Genomic DNA, 17307 nt, shown 5'->3' with positions numbered 1-17307 from the left:
TATGGCCTCTATGTATCCTAATGAGTAGTTTTGTTGACAAATTTTTGTCACCCAAAAATTTTCAGAAAATTGTACGCGGACATGAATATCTTTTAGGAAGTTCGGCTCTAAGAAGAACTCCAAGGGTGTTATTGGGGAGTATTCTGACAGTGATCTCCACCCTCGGAGGTTGGCGGAGGTACGTCCGTGCGAACGGCCACACACCCCGTTCCTGGAAGAGGCTGGAATTCTTCAGGAGTTCACACAATATGCTTCTATTGCCGGCCTCACCGACTTCATCGCAGATGAGTGTGAGAGCATCAAATCCTCACAAACATCTTTGTTGAGAGTTTTACTTTCCTGCCTAGAAATAATCCTCCTGAAGTGATCTTTGATTTATATGCTGAAAACCATCAGATACCACTTACTGAATTTTGTGACATATACATGATCCCCTCTGATGGGAGCGTAGCTGAGCCTAGGCCGGCTGGGTTTGAGGACTTTTATCGCACTTTGACAGTGGGATATGAGAGAGGGGTTTCAGCTACCACTGCTGCTAGCATACACTTTCCTGTCGTACATTATTGTGCTTTATTTGTTGCTAAGTGCTTGCTTGCTGGAAAGAAAGTAGGTGCGCTCAGTGCACCGGACTTTGCTGTTTTACGTCGGGCACTAGAGGGCGACAACACTCATAGCTTGGGAGCTATTGTGGCTCGTCGCCTGCATCTTAATAAATCCCAGGGGGAAATACATGGTGGGATTTTTGCTACTCGTTTGGCGGCTCACTTCAATGTTGAGATACGCCCTCATGATTACCCTCTGACTAAGGTTTACTTAGACCGTGCAGCCATGGAACACCGTCATTTTCTTGCACGAGATTATCCTAACATCCCCATTCCTTATAACCTGGTCTTTAGCGTTAAAACTCGTGATATTATTCCTTTGACCGCACCTGCTTTGTTTGACTCTATTGCTAGGGGCGGATACCGGATTATGCTTGCGGACATCATCGCCTACCGGAACGCTCAGGCACCTGCAGAGGCAGAGGAAGAACCTCAGCAGTGGGATGAGTGGATGCCCGCTCCTCAGGATCCCTACTACCCTCCAGGCTACTGATCAATTACCAAGTTAGGCCAAAAGCCTAAGCTCGGGGGAGTACGTGTTTCTCACCGACATTATATTCATGATCACATATATCATTCTATTTGTAGGTGTTCACACTTTTTCATTGTATCATCCATGCTTAAATTTATTTTCTTACTTTCTTCTTGTGTGTTTGAAAAACTTTAGAAAAACCAAAAAAATTAGTTGTAGTAATTTACTTTCTATGCATGCTTAGTAGTAGCACTAAAAAGAACCCCAAAAGATTTCCCTGTTCTTCTTTTGCTTGTTGGGACCTTTCCTGTGTAAATAGTTTTTATTGTTTTTGCTTTTCCCTTTTATTTGCTTGTTCAAGAAAACCAAAAACTTCAAAAATATTTCAGTGTGTTTCTTTGAATTTCTTTTCTTTTTATTCGAGTCTTACCGAGGAGTAGACCACGATGAAAATGTTGAGTGGCTCTCATATGAATAAATTTTGATCTAATAAAGAGCCCATTTTACCTTGTGTTCCCCTGTTGAATAAAATGTTTGCAGATTCTAGCTTAGTCCACAGCACTCTTGCACTATTATTATTTTCTTATCGTTCGGTCGTGCAAGTGAAAGGCAATAATGACGATATTCGATGAACTGGCTGTGGCAGAGAGAAACTGGTATGAACTTGACTTTTTCTGTATGTGTAAATATGTTTAACCTAGTATCCATGATTCAGCCCATTATGATTAAACATGTTTGCAATGGCGATTAGAGATTATAGTTTGTCATGCCGTGCATAAGTAGCTGGGAGTCGATAATGATTTATCTTGGATATCAACATTGCAATAAAATGATTGTGATGCAGTATGATGATATGGTATCCTCCTCTGAATGTTCGAGTGGCTCGACTTGGCACATGTGCGTGCATGTAGTTGAATCAAAACCAACATAGCCTCTATGATATTTATGTTCATGGTGTTCATATCCTACTCATGCTAGTGTCCAATTTTACTTATGCTTAATGCATGGTTATGACCGTTGTTGCTCTCTAGCTGGCCGCTTCTCAATCTAATTGCTAGCCTTCGCCTGTACTAAGTGGGAACTCTGCTTGTACATCAAAAACCTTGAACCCAAAGTTATTCCATATGAGTCCACCATACCTACCTATATGAGGTATTACCCTGCCGCCCTAAGTAAATTTGCATGTGCCATCTCTAAAACTTCTAAAAAAATCTTTTTGTGTGCCTGGATCGTTCATGGAACGACAGGAGGTGGTCGGTATCTTCCATGCTAAGCGGGTTATTCTTAGGTCAAGTGTTTATTCACTCGCCATTGCATGAGAAAAGGGCGGTAATCGGGATTCCCAGTCCCGAACTCAAAAATGCAAATAATTAAACAAAACTCCCCCGGGACTGTTGTCGGTTTGGACGGCACCCGTTGTTTCGGACAAGCCATGGAGTGTGATTGCTGGTGGAGGGGGAGTAAACCTTTACTTTTATCGCTTGGGAACCGCCACTAGCGTTTTTAGCATGGAAGATATTGATAACTGATGGTCGTGAAGTAAATAAGAAGGGTGCATGTCTCAAAATATCATTTACCTCTGTTTTAAAACTTGAGCTCTGGCACCTCTGCAAATCACTGCTTCCCTCTGCGAAGGGACTATCTATCTACTTTTATGTTGTGTCGTCACCTTTTAAAATAAGCGCTAGAACCTGAGAGCATAGCTGTCATGATTTATGCATTGTGTGTAGCTAATGTTGGGTGCATCATCACTAGATCTTTTCTACCATGAATTACAATGTTTAGTCGCTGCTTGAACTTTGGAGGTGCTCTGCATTTATGTTTTCCAGTCTCAGAAAGGGCTGGCAAGATACCACTATTGTCATATTATATCATGGTTATTTTGACAACGTGTTGCTGTTTGAGATATCTTATTATTGCTCGCTAGCTGATTATGTAATTGATATGAGTTAATATAATCTTTAAGAGTTATCGTCGGCATGGTTAGTTATAATGATTGGCTGAAAACCTGGGTGTTATTTAACCTTATTTATGCAAACAAGAGCAAAAGAGTTCGTAAAAGTTTTTTGTTTTCACTTTCAGTTTATCAACTGAATTGCTTGAGGACAAGCAAAGGTTTAAGCTTGGGGGAGTTGATACGTCTCCAACATATCTACTTTTCCTCACGCTTTTCCTCTTGTTTTGGACTCTAATTTGCATGATTTGAATGAAACTAACCCCGGACTGACGTTGTTTTCAGCAGAACTACCATGGTGTTATTTTGTGCGGAAATAAAAGTCCTCGGAATGGAACGAAACAGAAAAAGGTCTTGATAACCCACAAGTATAGGGGATCGTTTGTAGCCTTCTTTGATAAATAAGAGTGTCGAACTCAACGAGGAGCTACAGACAGAACAAATATTCCCTCTAGTTCTATCGACCACCGATACAACTCTACGCACACTTGACGTTTGCTTTACCGGAAACAAGTATGAAACTAATTTGTAGGAGTGAGCTAAAACTACTTTGCAAGAATAACACTAGAAGTACTTTGCAAGATAATAAAAGTTAGGTGTTTAGTAAAAGGGTTTGTGTCAACAAGAAAGTTATTTGTCCCTAGGAAATCGATAACAAGTACCGGTAATCATTCTTGTAATTTTATATGAGGGAGAGGCATGAGCTAACATACTTTCTCTACTTGGACCATATGCACTTATGATTGGAACTCTAGCAAGCATCCGCAACTACTAAATATCATTAAGGTCGTGAAACCCAACCATAGAATTAAGTATCAAGTCCTCTTTACTCCCATACGTCATAGCCCACCTACTCGGGTTTAAGTTTCTGTCACTCTTGCAACCCACCATAAGCATACCATGAACATATTGCAACACCCTAAAGTGAGGGCCCCTCACGTTTGCGCGAAACGGAGGGCACCGTAGGACAGCACCATAAATAAAATATACAGTCATACCAACCAAGATCACGATTAACCCATAGGACAAAACGGATCTACTCAAACATCATAGGATAGCCAAATATCATTGGGAAATAATATATGGAGTTGAGCACCATATTTAAGTAGAGATTACAGCGGAGAGAAGGGGTGTTACACCGCTGCATAGAGGGGGAGAGATTTGGTGTTGACGGTAGCAAGATTGTTGATGTAGATCGCCGTCACGATCCTAGCCCCAGCGGTACTCCGGCGCCACCGGACGCGAGGGGGAGAGAGCCCCCCTCCTTCTTCTTCTTCCTTGGCCTCCCCCCTAGATGGGAGGATAGTTCCCCCTCTAGTCCATCATCTCCATGGCGGCGGAGGGGCGGGAGCCCCTCCGAGATTGGATCTCCCTCTTTGTTCTCTTCTGTTTCGTGTTCCTCTGATCTGGCTGAAAACCGTTTCTTATATTCGGGGAGATCCGTAACTCCGATTGCGCTAAGATTTTAACATGATTTTTTTCCAGATATAAGCTTCCTTGCGCCCGAAGTAGAGATCCAACCGACGTTCGAGGAGGGCACAACCCACCACCACGCGCCAGGGGCCTCTGGCGCGCCCTGGTGTCTTGTGGGCTGTGTGGGCCTCCGTTTGCGGTTATTCAAACTCCTAAAAATCACGTACATTCCAAAATAATTCTTCATAAAATTTTATTGCATTTGGACTTCGTTTGATATGGATTTTCTGCGATACAGAAAAGATGCAAAAAACAGGAACTGGCACTGGATCAATAGGTTAGTCCAATAAATCATATAAAAAGTTGCCAAAAATATGTGAAAGTTGTATAATATTGGCATGAAACAATCAAAAATTATAGATACGACGGAGAAGTATCAGCATCCCCAAGCTTAATTCCTGCTCGTCCTCGAGTAGGTAAATGATAAAAAAGATAATTTTTGATGTGGAATGCTACCTAGCATAAACTTGATCATATATCTAATCATGGCATGAATATTAAGACATAAGTGATTCAAAGCAATAGTCTATAATTTGACATAAAGACATCAATACTCAGGCATCCCAACAAACAATCATGTCTTTCAAAATATCAACGCTAAAGAAAGTTATCCCTACAAAGTCATATAGTCTTGTCATGCTCTGTCTTCTTAACACAAAGTATTTATCATGCACAACGCCGATGACAAGCCGAGCAATTGGTTCATACTTTTTAACGCGCTTCAGCTTTTTCAACCCTCACGCAATACATGAGCGCAAGCCATGGATATAGCACTACGTATTGGTGAACGTAGTAATTTCAAAAAAATTCCTACACACACGCAAGATCATGGTGATGCATAGCAACGAGAGGGGAGAGTGTCTCCACGTAACCTCGTAGACCGAAAGTGGAAGCGTTATGACAACGCGGTTGATGTAGTCGTACGTCTTCACGATCGACCGATCCTCAATACCGAACGTACGACACCTCCGTGTTCAGCACACGTTCAGCTCGGTGACGTCCCGCGAACTCACGATCTAGTAGAGCTCGAGGGAGAGTTTCGTCAGCACGACGGCGTGATGACGATGTTGATGAAGTTACCGACGCAGGGCTTCGCCTAAACACCGCTACAATATGACCGAGGTGGATTATGGTGGAGGGGGGCACCGCACACGGCTAAGAGAGATCAATGATCAACTTGTGTGTCTATGGGGTGCCCCCTGGCCACGTATATAAATGATGGAGGGAGGAGGAGGCCGGCCCTCACAGGGCACGCCCAAGTGTGGAGTCCTACTAGGACTCCCTAGTCCTAGTAGGATTCCATCTCCCATATGGAATAGGAAAAAGGGAAGGGAGAAGGAGAAGGAAGGAAGGGGGCTCCCCCACTCCCAAGTCCAATTCGGACCAGTCCATGGGGAGGGGTGCGGCCACCCTTTGAGGCCTTTCTCTCCTTTCCCGTATGGCCCATTAAGGCCCAATACGAATTCCCGTAACTCTCCGGTACTCCAAAAAATACCCGAATCACTCGGAACCTTTCCGATTTTCGAATATAGTCGTCCAATATATCGATCTTTACGTCTCGACCATTTCGAGACTCCTCGTCATGTCTCCGATCTCATACGGGACTCCGAACTACCTTCGGTACATCAAAACACATAAACTCATAATACCGATCGTCACCGAACGTTAAGCGTGCGGACCCTACGGGTTCGAGAACTATGTAGACATGACGGAGACACGTCTCTGGTCAATAACCAATAGCGGAACCTGGATGCTCATATTGGTTCCTACATATTCTATGAAGATCTTTATCGGTCAAACCGCATAACAACATACATTGTTCCCTTTGTCATCGGTATGTTACTTGCCCGAGATTCGATCGTCGGTATCTCAATACCTAGTTCAATCTCGTTACCGGCAAGTCTCTTTACTCGTTCCATAATACATCATCCCGCAACTAATTCATTAGTTGCATTGGTTGCAAGTGATGTGCATTACCGAGAGGGCCCAGAGATACCTCTCCGACAATCAGAGTGACAAATCCTAATCTTGATCTATGCCAACTTAACAAGTACCATCGGAGACACCTGTAGAGCACCTTTATAATCACCCAGTTACGTTGTGATGTTTGGTAGCACACAAAGTGTTCCTCCGGTATTCGGGAGTTGCATAATCTCATAGTCATAGAAACATGTATAAGTCATGAAGAAAGCAATAGCAATATACTAAATGATCAAATGCTAAGATAACGGAATGGGTCAAGTCAATCACATCATTCTATGATGTGATCCCATTAATCAAATGACAACTCATGTCTATGGCTAGGAAACTTAACATCTTTGATTCAACGAGCTAGTCAAGTAGAGGCATACTAGTGACACTCTGTTTGCCTATGTATTCACACATGTACTAAGTTTCCGGTTAATACAATTCTAGCATGAATATTAAACATTTATCATGATATAAGGAAATATAAATAACAACTTTATTATTACCTCTAGGACATATTTCCTTCAGTCTCCCACTTGCACTAGAGTCAATAATCTAGTTCACATCGCCATGTGATTTAACACCAATGGTTCACATCACCATGTGATTAATATCCATAGTTCACATCGCCATGTGGCCAACACTCAAAAGGTTTACTAGAGTCAGTAATCTAGTTCACATCGCCATGTGATTAACACCCAAAGAGTACTAAGGTGTGATCATGTTTTGCTTGTGAGAGAAGTTTAGTCAACGGGTCTGCCAAATTCAGATCCCTATGTATTTTACAAATTTATATGTCTACAATGCTCTGCACCGAGCTAATTTAGCTAATTGCTCCCACTTTCAATATGTATCCAGATTGAGACTTAGAGTCATCTGGATCAGTGTCAAAACTTGCATCGACGCAACCCTTTACGATGAACCTTTTGTCACCTCCATAATCGAGAAACATATCCTTATTCCACTCAGGATAATTTTGACCGCTGTTCAGTGATCTACTCCTAGATCACTATTGTACTCCCTTGCCAAACGCAGTGTAGGGTATACAATAGATCTGGTACACAACATGGCATACTTTATAGAACCTATGGTTGAGGCTTAAGGAATGACTTTTATTCTCTTTCTATCTTCTGCCGTGGTCGGGCTTTGAGTCTTACTCAATTTCACACCTTGTAACACATGCAAGAACTCTTTCTCTGACTGTTCCATTTTGAACAACTTCAAAATCTTGTCAAGGTATGTACTCATTGAAAAAAAAACTTTATCAAGCGTCTTGATCTATATCTATAGATCTTGATGATCAATATGTGAGCAGCTGTACCGAGGTCTTTCTTTGAAAAACTCCTTTCAAACACTCCTTTATGCTTTCCAGAAAAATTCTATATCATTTACGATCAACAATATGTCATTCACATATACTTATCAGAAAGGCTGTAGTGCTCCCACTCACTTTCTTGTAAATACAGGCTTCACCGCAAGTCTGTATAAAACTATATGCTTTGATCAACTCACCAAAGTGTATATTCCAACTCTGAGATGTTTGCACCAGTCCATAGATGGATCGCTGGAGCTTGCACATTTTGTTAGCACCTTTAGGATCGACAAAACCTTCTAGTTGCATCATATACAACTCTTCTTTAAGAAATCCATTAAGGAATGTAGTTTTTGACATCCATTTGCCAGATTTCATAAAATGTGGCAATTTGCTAACATGATTCGGACATACTTAAGCATCGCTACGAGTGAGAAAATCTCATCATAGTCAACACCTTGAACTTTGTCAAAAACCTTTGTTTCGACAAGTCTAGCTTTGTAGATAGTAATACTACTATCAGCGTCCGTGTTCCTCTTGAAGATCCATTTATTTTCTATGGTCTGCCGATCATCGGGCAAGTCAACCAAAGTCCACACTTTGTTCTCATACATGGATCCCATCTCACATTTCATGGCCTAAAGCCATTTCGCGGAATCTGGGCTCATCATCGCTTCCTCATAGTTTGCAGGTTGGTCATGGTCAAGTAACATGACCTCCAGAACAGGATTACCGTACCACTCTGGTTGACCTACGAGGTTCGGTAGTAACTTGATCTGAAGTTACATGATCATCATCATTAGCTTCCTCACTAATTGGTGTAGGAGTCACAGGAACAGATTTCTATGATGAACTACTTTCCAATAAGGGAGCAGGTATAGTTACCTCATCAAGTTCTACTTTCCTCCCACTCACTTCTTTCGAGAGAAATTCCTTCTCTAGAAAGGATCCATTCTTAGCAACGAATGTCTTGCCTTCAGATCTGTGATAGAAGGTGTGCCCAACTGTCTCCTTTGCGTATCCTATGAAGACACATTTCTCCGATTTGGGTTTGAGTTATTAGGATGAAACTTTTTCACATAAGCATCGCAACCCCAAAGTTTAAGAAATGACAACTTTGGTTTCTTGCCAAACCACATTTCATATGGTGTCGTCTCAACGGATTTAGATGGTGCCCTATTTAACGTGAATGCAGTTGTCTCTAATGCATAACCCCAAAACGATAGTGGTAAATCGGTAAGAGACATCATAGATTGCACCATATCTAATAAAGTACGGTTACGATGTTCGGACACACCATTACGCTGCGGTGTTCCAGGTGGCGTGAATTGCGAAACTATTCCGCATTCTTTCAAATGAAGACCAAACTCGTAACTCAAATATTCTCCACCACGATCATATCGTAGAAACTTTATTTTCTTGTTACGATGATTTTCCACTTCACTCTGAAATTATATGAACTTTTCAAATGTTTCAGACTTACGTTTCATCAAGTAGATATACCCATATCTGCTCAAATCATCTGTGAAGGTCAGAAAATAACGATACCCGCCGCGAGCCTCAACACTCATCGGATCGCATACATCAGTATGTATTATTTCCAATCAGTGAGTTGCTCGCTCCATTGTTCCGGAGAACGGAGTCTTAGTCATCTTGCCCATAAGGCATGGTTTGCAAGCATCAAATGATTCATAATCAAGTGGTTCCAAAATCCCATCAGCATGGAGTTTCTTCATGCTCTTTACACCAATATGACCTAAACGGCAGTGCCACAAATAAGTTGCACTATCATTATTAACTTGGCATCTTTTGGCTTCAATTTTATGAATATGTGTACCACTACGATCGAGATCCAACAAACCATTTTCATTGGGTGTATGACCATAGAAGGTTTTATTCATGTAAACAGAACAACAATTATTCTCTAACTTAAATGAATAACCGTATTGCAATAAACATGATCAAATCATATTCATGCTCAATGCAAACACCAAACAACACTTATTTAGGTTCAACACTAATCCCAAAAGTATAGGGAGTGTGCGATGATGATCATATCAATCTTGGAACTACTTCCAACACACATCGTCACCTCGCCCTTAACTAGTTTCTGTTCATTCTGCAACTCTCGTTTCGAGTTACTACTCTTAGCAACTAAACCAGTATCAAATGCCGAGGGGTTGCTATAAACACTAGTAAAGTACACATCAATAACATGTATATCCAATATACCTTTGTTCACTTTGCCATCCTTCTTATCCGCCAAGTATCTAGGGGAGTTCCACTTCCACTAACCATTTCCTTTGCAGTAGAAGCACTTAGTTTCAGGTTTGGGTCTAGCTTTGGGCTTCTTCACGGGAGTGACAACTTGTTTGTCATTCTTTCTTGAAGTTCCCTTTCTATTCCTTTGCCCCTTTTCTTGAAACTAGTGGTCTTGTCAACCATCAACACTTGATGCTTTTCTTGATTTGTACCTTCGCCGATTTTAGCATCGCGAAGAGCTTGGGAATTATTTTTGTCATCCCTTGCATACTATAGTTCATCACGAAGTTCTAGTAACTTGGTGATAGTGACTAGAGAACTTTGTCAATTACTATCTTATCTGGAAGATTAACTCCCACTTGATTCAAGCAATTGTAGTACCCAGACAATCTGAGCACATGCTCACTGGTTGAGCTATTCTCCTCCATCTTGTAGGCAAAGTACTGTCAGAGGTCTCATACCTCTCGACATGGGCATGAGTATGAAATACCAATTTCAACTCTTGGAGCATCTTATATAGAGCTTGCCAAACGTTCATAACGTCTGCATCTGCTCCTGCAATCGGTCTGTCACCTAGCGGTGCATAAAGGACATAATTCTTCTATGCAGCAATGAGGATAATCCTCAGATCACGGATCCAATCCGCATCATTGCAACTAACATTTTTCAACTTAGTTTTCTCTAGGAACATATCAAATATAAAACAGGTAGCAACAACGCGAGCTATTGATCTACAACATAGATATGCTAATACTATCAGGACTAAGTTCATGATAAATTAAAGTTCAATTAATCATATTACTTAAGAACTCCCACTTAGATAGACATCCCTCGAATCATCTAAGTGATCACGTGATCCCAATCAACTAAACCATAACCGATCATCACGTGAAATGGAGTAGTTTTCAATGGTGAACAGCACTATGTTGATCATATCTACTATCTGATTCACGTTCGACCTTTCGGTCTCAGTGTGCCGAGGCCATATCTGCATATGCTAGGCTCGTCAAGTTTAACCCGAGTATTTCTGCATGTGCAAAACTGGCTTGCACCCGTTGTATAAGAACGTTGAGCTTATCACACCCGATCATCACGTGGTGTCTCGGCATGACGAACTTTGGCAACGGTGCATACTCAGCGAGAACACTTGTACCTTGAAATTTTAGTGAGAGATCATCTTATAATGCTACCGTCAATCAAAGCAGAATAAGATGCATAAAGGATAAACATCACATGCAATCAATATAAGTGATATGATATGGTCATCATCATCTTGTGCCTTTGATCTCCATCTCCAAAGCACCGTCATGATCACCATCGTCACCGGCGCGACACCTTGATCTCCATCGTAGCATCGTTGTCGTCTCGCCAACTATTGCTTCTACGACTATCGCTACCGCTTAGTGATAAAGTAAAACAATTACAGGGCGATTGCATTGCATACAATAAAGCGACAGCCATATGGCTCCTGCCAGTTGCCGATAACTACATTACAAAACATGATCATCTCTTACAATAAAATATAGCATCATGCCTTGACCATATCACATCACAACATGCCCTGCAAAAACAAGTTAGACATCCTCTACTTTGTTGTTGCAAGTTTTACGTGGCTGCTACGGGCTGAGCAAGAACCGTTCTTACCTACGCATCAAAACCACAACGATAGTTCGTCAAGTTAGTGTTGTTTTAACCTTCAACAAGGACCGGGCGTAGTCACACTCGGTTCAACTAAAGTTGGAGAAACTGACACCCGCCAGCCACCTGTGTGCTAAGCACGTCGGTAGAACCAGTCTCGCGTAAGCGTACGCGTATTGTCGGTCTGGGCCGCTTCATCCAACAATACCGCCGAACCAAAGTATGACATGCTGGTAAGTAGTATGACTTGTATTGCCCACACTCACTTGTGTTCTACTTGTGCATATAACATCTACGCATAAACCTGGCTCGGATGCCACTATTGGAGAACGTAGTAATTTCAAAAAAATTTCCTACGCACACGCAAGATCATGGTGATGCATAGCAACGAGAGGGGAGAGTGTGTCCACGTACCCTCGTAGACCGAAAGCGGAAGCGTTATGACAACGCGGTTGATGTAGTCGTACGTCTTCACGATCGACCAATCCTCAGTACCAAACGTACGGCACCTCCGTGTTCTGCACACGTTCAGCTCGGTGACGTCCCGCGAACTCACGATCCAGTAGAGCTCGAGGGAGAGTTTCGTCAGCACAACGGCGTGATGACGATGTTAATGAAGTTACCGACGCAGGGCTTCGCCTAAGCACCGCTACGATATAACCGGGGTGGATTATGGTGAAGGGGGGCACCGCACACGGCTATTAGAGATCAATGATCAACTTGTGTGTCTATGGGGTGCCCCCTGGCCACGTATATAAAGGATGGAGGGAGGAGGAGGCCGGCCCTCACAGGGCGCGCCCAAGTGTGGAGTCCTACTAGGACTCCCTAGTCCTAGTAGGATTCCATCTCCAAATGGAATAGGAAAAAGGGCAGGGAGAAGGAGAAGGAAGGAAGGGGCGCCCCCCCCCTAGTCCAATTCAGACCAGTCCATGGGAGGGGCGCGGCCACCCTTTGAGGCCTTTCTCTCCTTTCCCGTATGGCCCATTAAGGCCCAATACGAATTCCCGTAACTCTCCCGTACTCCGAAAAATACCCGAATCACTCGGAACCTTTCCGATGTCCGAATATAGTCGTCCAATATATCGATCTTTACATCTCGACCATTTTGAGACTCCTTGTCATATCCAAGATATCATCCGGGACTCCAAACTACCTTTGGTACATCAAAAAACATAAACTCATAATACCGATCGTCACCGAACGTTAAGCATGCGGACCCTACGGGTTCGAGAACTATGTAGACATGACCGAGACACGTCTCCGATCAATAACCAATAGCGGAACCTGGATGCTCATATTGGTTCCTACATATTCTACGAAGATCTTTATCGGTCAAACCGCATAACAACATACGTTGTTCCCTTTGTCATCGGTATGTTACTTGCCCGAGATTCGATCGTCGGTATCTCAATACCTAGTTCAATCTCGTTATCGGCAAGTCTCTTTACTCGTTCCGTAATACATCATCCAGCAACTAACTCATTAGTTGCATTGCTTGCAAGTGATGTGCATTACCGAGAGGGCCCAGAGATACCTCTCCGACAATCGGAGTGACAAATCCTAATCTTGATCTATGCCAACTCAACAAGTACCATCGAAGACACCTGTAGAGCACCTTTATAATCATCCAGTTACGTTGTGACATTTGGTAGAACATAAAGTGTTCCTCCGGTATTCGGGAGTTGCATAATCTCATAGTCATAGGAACATGTATAAGTCATGAAGAAAGCAATAGCAATATACTAAACGATCAAATGCTAAGCTAACGGAATGGGTCAAGTCAATCACATCATTCTCTAATGATGTGATCCCGTTAATCAAATGACAACTCATGTCTATGGCTAGGAAACTTAACCATCTTTGATTCAACGAGCTAGTCAAGTAGAGGCATACTAGTGACACTCTGTTTGTCTATCTATTCACACATGTACTAAGTTTCCGGTTAATACAATTCTAGCATGAATAATAAACATTTATCATGATATAAGGAAATATAAATGACAACTTTATTATTGCCTCTAGGGCATATTTCCTTCACCACGGGTGTAATAGAGTATGATGATAGGGGTAAATATAGAGAAGAAAAAAAAGTAAGAAAGTCTCACATCGACGCGGCTAACCAACGGGCTATGAAGGTGCCCATAGATTGATATCAATGCGAGGAGTAGGGATGGCCATGCAACGAATGCACTAAGAGCTATAAGTGTATGAAAGCTCAATATGAAAACTAAGTGGGTGTGCATCTAATCCTATAATGAAAAATTCCCACTAATATATGAAAGTGACAACATAGGAGACTCTCCATATGAAAAACATGGTGCTACTTTGAAGCACAAGTGTGGTAAGGATACTAACAATGCCCCTTCTCTCTTTGTTTATTTATTTATTTATTTTCTTTTTCTTTTTCTTTTTCTTTTTTCTTTTTTCTATATTTTTTTCTCTCATTGTCCGGAGTCTCATCCTGACTTGTGGGGGAATCATAGTCTCCATCACCCTTTCCTCACTGGGGCACTGCTCTAAAAATGAATACTGATGATCATCACACTTATATTGACTTATAACTCAAAAGAAATAAAAATTACAACTCGATACCTATGACAAAGTATGACTCTATATGAATGCATCTGGCAATGTACCAAGATGTGCAATGATCTAATGTAACATGTATGAAAAATGATGAACGGTGGCTGAGCCACAACTACTATGTCAGCTATATGATCATGCAAAGCAATATGACAATGAATGCTCAAGCCATCAAACGGAAGCGGTGGAAGTTGCATGGCAATATATCTCGGAATGGCCATGGAAAAGCCATAATAGGTAGGTATGGTGGCTGTTTGGAGGAAGATATAATAAGGCTTATGTGTGATAGAGTGTATCATATCACGGGGTTTGGATGCACCGGCGAAGTTTGCACCGACTCTTGAGGTGAGAAAGGGTAATGCACGGTACAGTAGAGGCTAGCAAATTGCAGAAGGGTAAGAGTGTGTATAATCCATGGACTCACATTAGTCATAAAGTACTCATATACTTATTGCAAAAGTTTATTAGCCCTCGAAGCAAAGTACTACTACGCATGCCCCTAGGGGGATAGATTGGTAGGAAAAGACCATCGCTCGTCCCCGACCGCCACTCATAAGGAAGACAATCAATAATAAATCATGCTCCAGCTTCATAGCATAACGAGAGACTATACGTGCATCCTTCGAGAATCACAAACCTTAACACCAATATTCTTACTAAACACAACCATTTACTAGTACCTCCCACATATTCCCATCTCTATATCGCAAAACTATTGCAAGGAATCAAACATATCATATTCGGTGATCCATAAGTTTTATGTAGGATTTTATGACTAATCAGGCAATTAACCAATTCCTGTTGACTCTCTAAATAGATATAAGTGAAGCATGAGATTTTAATTATTTCTACAAAAGACCATGCTTTAATAAATATAAGTGAAGCAAAAGAGCATTCTTCAAATAACGGTTTTCTATGTGAAGAGAAACAGGCAATCCAAACTTCGAATGATATAAGTGAAGCACATGAAGCATTTTATAAAGCCATACCCAAAAGATTTAAGTGAAGTGCAATGAGCATTCTATAAATCAAGCATGGACTATCTCATACCAGCATGGTGCATAAAATAAAAGTGAAAACTAATTGCAAAAGATGCTCCAAGACTTGCACATATCACGCGAACAAAACGAAACCGGAAACATACCGATACTTGTTGAAGAAAGATGGGATGCCTTCCGGGGCATCCCCAAGCTTAGACGCTTCAGTCTCCTTGAATATTTACTTGGGGTGCCTTGGGCATCCCCAAGCTTGAGCTCTTGCCTCTCCTCCTTCTCCTCATATCGAGACCTCCTCGATCTTTGATCACTTCATCCACACAGAACTCAACAGAAAGCTCGGTAAGATCCGTTAGTATAATAAAGCAAATCACTACTCTAAGTACTGTTGCAATCCAATTCATATTTTTTTTTGCATTGTAGCTACTGTAATATAACTTTTCCATGGCTTATACCACCGATAGAATCGATAGTTTCATCAAAACAAGCAAAACAATGCATCAAAAACAGAATCCTTCTTAAACAGGACAGTCTGTAGCAATCTAAACATCTATCATACTTCTGGTACTCCAAAAATTCTGAAAATTTAGGAGAACGTAAACAATTTGTATAACAAGACTGTGCAAAAGGTTTCAGAAACGTTTGATGTTCGAGTAAAAAATGAAAATTCACGCACTGCAGCCAAAGTTTCTGTTTCTTCACCGCACATACCAACAAGCAATCTAACCATCGTAAAGGCAAATCTTGGCACATGATATAATACAATGGATTTGTAAAAGGGGATAATTATTTTTGTTGAAAAGTTTCTGTAATTAAGATTCACAAAGTTTCCATGGGCATGAACAAAGTTCAAGGACGTCCCCCACTTTCACAATGCTCGTCTCTCTTATAAAAGCACTCAACAGAAATAAATGACTCTCTAAAACTTCCGGGTTGTCTCCCTGGCAGCGCTTTCTTTAAAGCCATTAAGCTAGGCATATAGTGCTCAAGTAATGAATCCACCCGGATCCCAAGGTATATCAAAGCCAATTTTAATTAGCAACGATTTGGTATTTAGCAGTGAGCACAAAGCAACATATATCATGCAATGACGAAGTCTAACTCTCTTCCTATGCATCGGCATGCCATACAAGAACAATTCATGCACATCAAGTAAAGGCCAATACATAGCATAAGCAGTTTCTTGCAATTTTATCGTGTTGGAAACATAGAGAGGTGGATATATAGTTCCTCTCTCATAATAATTGCAAGTAGGAGCAGCAAGCACATGCATATTATACTCATCAAAATTATCATGTGTAGTGGCAGAACGCAACCCATCAATGTAATCCTTAATAAGTGCAAACTTCTCCAATATAGTGTAGTTTGGAGAATTCAAAACGATAATAGGACTATCATGTGTGGGTGCAATAGCAACAATGTCGAGCATAATTGGTTTGATGCCAAAAATTGGCATGCCAAATATTGGCTAGAGATTGGTTGCTTGCCAATTTTCATTGCCAATCTCAGAAGAAGTTGCCAAATGTTGGCAACTTCTGATTTTGCCAAATGTTGGCTTGCCAAATATTGGCAATGCCAAATGTTGGTAGCAAACCAATTATGCTCGTCATTCTTAACATAAGTAACTATAGCAAGTTCATCTCCATAAGCATAATTCATATTGGCATCTTGGCCACAAGCATAGCAAGCATCAAGTTCATCAAAAAGGGATATTTCAAATGAATCAACAAGATCATAGCAATTATCATGGCATTCATCCTTCGGTAAGAACGAAGGGAAATTAAACAATGTATGAGTTGAAGAGTTACTCTCATTAGAAGGTGGGCACGGGTAGCTCATCACTCTTCCTCCTTTTGTTCTTCGCTCTCCTCATCATCTTTTTCATCCAATGAGCTCACAATTTCATCAATTCCTTCTTCCATAGACTCCTGCAAAATATTAGTCTCTTCTTGGACAGCGGAGACTCTCTCAATAAATTTATCAATATCGGAATTGTATTTGTAATTATCATAGCAATATTTAAGGATGGCAAAATTTTCAGGTCTATA

The sequence above is a fragment of the Aegilops tauschii genome, chromosome 5 (genome assembly GCF_002575655.3).
Source record: "Aegilops tauschii subsp. strangulata cultivar AL8/78 chromosome 5, Aet v6.0, whole genome shotgun sequence".
NCBI lineage: Eukaryota > Viridiplantae > Streptophyta > Magnoliopsida > Poales > Poaceae > Aegilops > Aegilops tauschii.
This window is presented reverse-complemented; position numbering follows the sequence as displayed.